This window comes from Tupaia chinensis, unplaced genomic scaffold, assembly GCF_000334495.1.
Source record: "Tupaia chinensis unplaced genomic scaffold, TupChi_1.0 Scaffold144465_1, whole genome shotgun sequence".
NCBI lineage: Eukaryota > Metazoa > Chordata > Mammalia > Scandentia > Tupaiidae > Tupaia > Tupaia belangeri.
In genome coordinates, this window is record NW_006204324.1 from 212,918 (window position 1) to 218,487 (window position 5,570).

The 5,570-nt window shown below is 41.4% G+C and overlaps 1 pseudogene; it reads right to left on the bottom strand.

Moving 5' to 3' along the window:
• Nucleotides 1-2,065: 2,065 nt before the first annotated feature.
• Nucleotides 2,066-3,296, bottom strand: LOC102472990 (phosphatidylethanolamine-binding protein 1 pseudogene; annotated as a pseudogene).
• Nucleotides 3,297-5,570: the final 2,274 nt, after the last annotated feature.

The following is a 5,570-nucleotide window of genomic DNA, read 5'->3' on the forward strand; positions in this document are numbered from 1 at the left end:
CAGCAGGAAATCAAACCCCTAGAAACTCACTTTTCATCACCTTTCAAACAAAAAACAATATATTAATCCACACACACACACACAAACCCTCAGAGCTAGTAGGCACTTACAAGTTATATGTGATTTTGAAGCTAGAGAAATATTTTCCTGGATAGATCTTCTCAGGCAGCCTAATCTTTTATATCTCATGACAGAAGCAATTATTTCTTTTCTAGCCATACCAATGTCCTTATGTAAAATACTTCAATATTTCAAGAAAAGCTACGACCCTTATTTCAATAGAATGCTGGACCCAATAGGACTGTGGAAACAATGCATCTCATTGCCAGTGACTGTCACCTGAAAGATATGGCACCTTCCATGGGAGCACACTCCAGTTGAAATGTATTGTGAAAATGTGGTCTCTATTCCGAGTTGAAATGTGTTGTGAAAATGTGGTCTCTATTCCCTGCTGCCACCTTCTCCCTGGCCTTCCCTCCTCCCAGACTCCTGGTTCATACACAAGATGCTCTTCGTGCCTCCTGAACAATCATATCGGGTTTCCAAAAAAGAGAACAGAGACCAGGCAGAGGCAGAAAGAACAAACGCTAATAAGATCCCGTGTTTGTACAAAGCTCCTGGGAGGGCCGGCGCAAGTTTGACTCCTCACATCAAATACCAGGTAATGGAAATGATTATCTAGTCCAATTTGAGTCTGAATCTGAATATGATCCTAATTAAGATTGTGATCACAAGATTCACGTATGCACAAAACTTTCAAGCAGAGCATAATTCAAATACTGCTAAGGTCTTATGATAGTTCCCTTTAGGAAAAAAAAAAAAGAAGAAAAAGAGAAAAAGCATCAACACAGCTGTGGAGACTTTTTCCCTCGAAGTTCCTGTAAAAGAAACAGCGGTACAAAGGTCACCACGTAGCAATGAAGCCACAAGCTCAAATTAAAAAGGGCAAGTGTCTTTTCTCCCTTCAATTCTATTTGGGTTAATCATGCCTTGGCGTTTTCATTCCCCTTTTTCTAGCCCCGGAATGAATGAGCAGTTCATTATCTATTCAGTTTCAGTTTAGGGGAACGGATTAATTTCATTTCACGACCTCAAATGAAGTATTATACTTCAAAGATATTAAAATATTTTCATGCCAATTGTCATTCAAAATTCATGAAAATGATAATTTCTTAGCACTTCACCATGTTTCTTCACCTAATTTTTTGCAACCTTTCCAACATACTTTCCCTTTTAGCTGTTTGCTGTCATTTTCCTTCCAAACATTTCTTCCAACTGGGGCTGTTCACTGCCTTTACTCATCTCCTCTAGGAAGAGACACCGATAAACTTACCCCAAGGCTATGTCATATACCCTGTCGTTTGTTAGGACCACAGAGAAGTTTCTAGCTCCTGGGTGTCTGGTATTTCTGTATAGGAATGTCTATTGGTTTAATCCCAGACCGACTTGGGAAAGCCTGAGGCATTTCTGGAAACTCTGTTGGATCCAAGTTTATCACGGCGAATCTACAAAGTCCTTTGCTGCTTGAATAAGCTCCCAATCTGTAGGCTGGGGTATAGGATCTCTGGAATCCCCTGGGGATTGAGAGGTGACCGAAAGGACAGAGCTCTGTTCTGTGTTCTGACTCCATCCCGAGAACTTTTGGACTTTTCACAATATCTCATTGTGGACATGCATTTCCTGGCTGTGAGCCTTTATTTTCTTTCTCCTGTGACTGAGTCTCTCAGACTCTTGTTGTACCTGTATCCATCAGGAGTTCCAGATAGAGGCTCAAACAGGTCCTGGTTTCCAAGCCCACTTGGACAGACAATAGCTTTACCCACTGCTGTTACCCAGGGATTAATTCAGATACCCAAGCACAAAATCTGGAAGCCAGTCTGCATAGCCTAAAAGTTAGGCTTCTGTGTTACTCTTATTTTATTTTTCCTTCTCACCTTAATGTTTCATTTTTATTCAACTATTAGCAAATGGCAGAATCAACACAACATTCAGTAACTCCAGATGGGCTTTTTCTACACTAATGAAGAATGCTTGGTGTGACAGGCACAGAGCTAAGGACCCCTGATTACTGCCACCTGGCGCTGCTGCCGGTGTAAACGGCCACCCCCTTAAAGCTCTGTAAGGGAGCCAGAGCAGGATTCTGACATCTATTGTAGCTGTTTGAGATGGACCTGGGTGGTTTAGCCACGATGCCAGCCTCTGGCTGTCTGAGTGAGAGACAGCACCGTGAGCACACGTCTCAGAAGATGCCAGGGATCACAAAGGCAGAGGCAACAAATTTTACCTTCCCTTAAAGATTCTCGTTCTGTTAGACCTGGTCCAGAATTAGGCCTGACAGGTACTCAGTAAGGCTGGGCTTCCCCCTGCTTTTCTTTTTTTAACATGAATTTTTCTCTTTTTTTTAAACTCTGGGTTGCTATTTTTCTGTTAGCAGTCCCATGACCCCATGATAATATCAAAATAACCCTTGAAATTGACCTAAACATAAGCTGGGGTTTGTGACTATGTACAGTTTTTAAGGACAGACAGCAGAAAAAGTCATCCTAAACCACTATCTGACTGCTCAGGTTTCACCTGTGCCAATGGGTTGGGGAGGGGAAAGGAGAAATCTCCGTGCATCACTGAACTTGAGAACATTGCTGTGGGAGTTGGAGGAGTGGTTGTCGAGAGGGCTCGCGTCTGGAGCTTCCCCTTACATCTCAGACAGCTGCTCGGACAATTCGGACACATACTCATGCCATTTAGCCTGGGAACACGTGCTGGCCACTGGGGACCCGAGCTGATACTTTTTGCGGAAGGATGCCACCTTGAACTTGCCACGGTGATCTCCAGATCGGTTGCTGAGAATACGCTCATCACATTTCAGGGCCTGGCCTGTGGTAAACCAGCCAGACATAGCGGTGGAGGCTGTGCCCTGGGAGGCCCAGAACCCACGTAGTCAGACAGCACTATGCCACTGCTGATGTCACCGCCCTTCACGTTGACCACCAGAAAATGGTGCCATTCCCTGTATTTAGGATCCTTCCTGCTGGGAGCATCAGGGTCTGTCAGGACCAGGGTGTAGAACTGACCTGGATCAAGACCATCCCATGCAGTACTGGTGGGTCTGTTCTTAACCTGGGTGGGCGTCAGCACTTGACCGAGCTCCTCCACCTCTGCGCGGGCGCGAGTGACCTGCCAGCAGGTGCTGCGGCCGCTTGTCCACTTCCTGCAGGCTCAGGGACCCGGACCACTGGCTGAGATCCACCGGCATGGCGGGGTCAAGTGAGGTGTGCAGCCGTGAGTGTGGCGAGAAGTCAGGCACATGCCTACCACACCGTCTGGTAGGTGTCTGCGAACTAGCCGGAGGCGGCAGGGCCCGAGAGACCACGGGAGCACACAGGCCACTTCTGTGTTACTCTTCGGTTTTCTTTTCTTTTTTTCTTTTCCACTGCCTTCAAACAGTGGATTTGGCCTCCTAATTTTCCCCACTTTCCCAGTACCATCCTGGACTTACCATGTGTAATAAGACTTATATGTAGAATTTCTCTTCCTGTCTAGTACCTGTCTTCTTTTCTAACCAAACTTCATGAAAGATTAGAGACCTGCAGTGAAAATTGAGTGATTAGGACCATATTGTCCCTCCCTCCCTCCTTTCCCCTCTTCTTCTTTCCTCTTTCATAGAATCTGTAGCATATCTATTGGTCTAAATACAGCTACCGTTTACAGAGCATCTTCCAAGTGTCAGGAGCATTGTAAAAGCTACCTCATTTCACCCTTTCTCAGTCCGGAGGGGTATTTAAACTCCGTTGAGCAGTTGAGGTTATTGAGAGAAAGTCTTGTATTTAGTAAGTCACCAAGATGTAATTTAATCTTGGTTCTCTTTTATTGGAAGACCCACCCACTTTCCACTTTGTCTGGCTACTAGAGGAGTTAAGGCTGTCAACACCAGTCTAGTTGTCAGACAAGCAAACACCTCACCATATATAATGTAATTGGAAACATGCTCCAGTGAAAAGTGGGTCCAATGAGCATAGCACAAAAGTTGTAGGAGGCGGATGAGGGAGAGAATTCTCGCTGAGGCAGAGACTGAGGAACATGTAGAGGTGTAGAAGGTGCTGTCATGTGGGAGGTCCAGATGAGTTCTCTTTGAGATGGCCCTTGAACAGTGAAACATTCATGGAGCAGGATGACATTTAGAGTTGTATATAATTTGTCTTTTTTTTTTCCCTTTCCGTTTATTACTAGCAATCTCTTTTTAAAAGATCTTAATCCCATTTTAGTATGAAGTTTCTTTTCCTTTCCATTTATGGCCTTTCATTTTTCCTTTTTACTCTATGTCACTGAAATAACCTAATGCTTCAAATCTGAAACTACTTAGTTTAAAAGAGCGAGTTATCAGAGAAATGGTGTAAGACAATTATTTTGCACACCAATTTTTCTTCCCTTTTGTTGTGTGAGAATGTTCTGTAGCACTGACAAAGAAAAAAAGTAAATTCTTCTAATTAGGTATGTTGGAAAACACAAGTGAAGAAGGGTAAAATTCAGATAGCATGTGTCATAGAATAATTAGACATAAAATTTTCAAATAACCAAAATTATTCTAGTTACAAATTTCCCTGGTAAACTACTAAGCTGGATGGAATGTCTCAAATCATAAAAGATTACATTAGAATTTTGGAGTTACTAAGAAAACATAATTGCAGTCAGTGGGTTTGGAAACAAAAGATGGGATACACAATGTGGGTTCCTGCAGTCGTTTTTTAAAAGAATCGTAGGACTGATAAAATACAGACTGAAAACATCTTCAAAAAGTTCATCAGAAATATGTATTATGAAAAACTGCACATAGTGTTCAAAATCATACTTTGCCATTTTTCTGTGAACTATTTAAAGCCTTCTTCTACATACATGTTGTAGAGAAATTTTCAATTATATTTCTGAAAAGTCAAAATATTAGATGTATATTGCAACTTGTTTAGTTTTCTCTTGCATCATTTTCTACAATGTATTCCAAGAAATCCTATTCTATAGGTATTAATAGATCATTGAAGTAGACGTTTATGGTAGAATTTAGCAGGCTAAATAAAATTAAACAAATTTCAAAAATATACTCTGAGAATTTTGGCACTTTGGATTGACCAATGAGCTTTGTAATTATCCAGGAATTTGCAATGTATTTGATCTAAACGTATCTGAAGCCAGATCTTGTGTGTGAATGTGTGCATGCATGCACACGTGTGTGTGTAAAACATCATACGTAGCTAGCTAGTATTCCTTGGTATTCCAGATTTGGAAATGCAAATATATTAGAAGATAGTGTAAAATAGAGTTGAAATAGAGGCTGCAAGCAATTATAATTGTTTTAAATAAGTTAATATTGATCAGGAGATTTATTAAACATGTAGTTCATCTATATCTAACTCATCATTTGAAACACAACTAGGGAATTTCCCCTCAATAAAGTTGTTCATGATTATCCCAGACTATGCTGATGTCTCAAACATCCAAATTTCTATCACTCAAATGAGCAATTTTGGCACTTCGCATATTTTACATTATATTTTTAATTTTCTTTCCATGTATACATT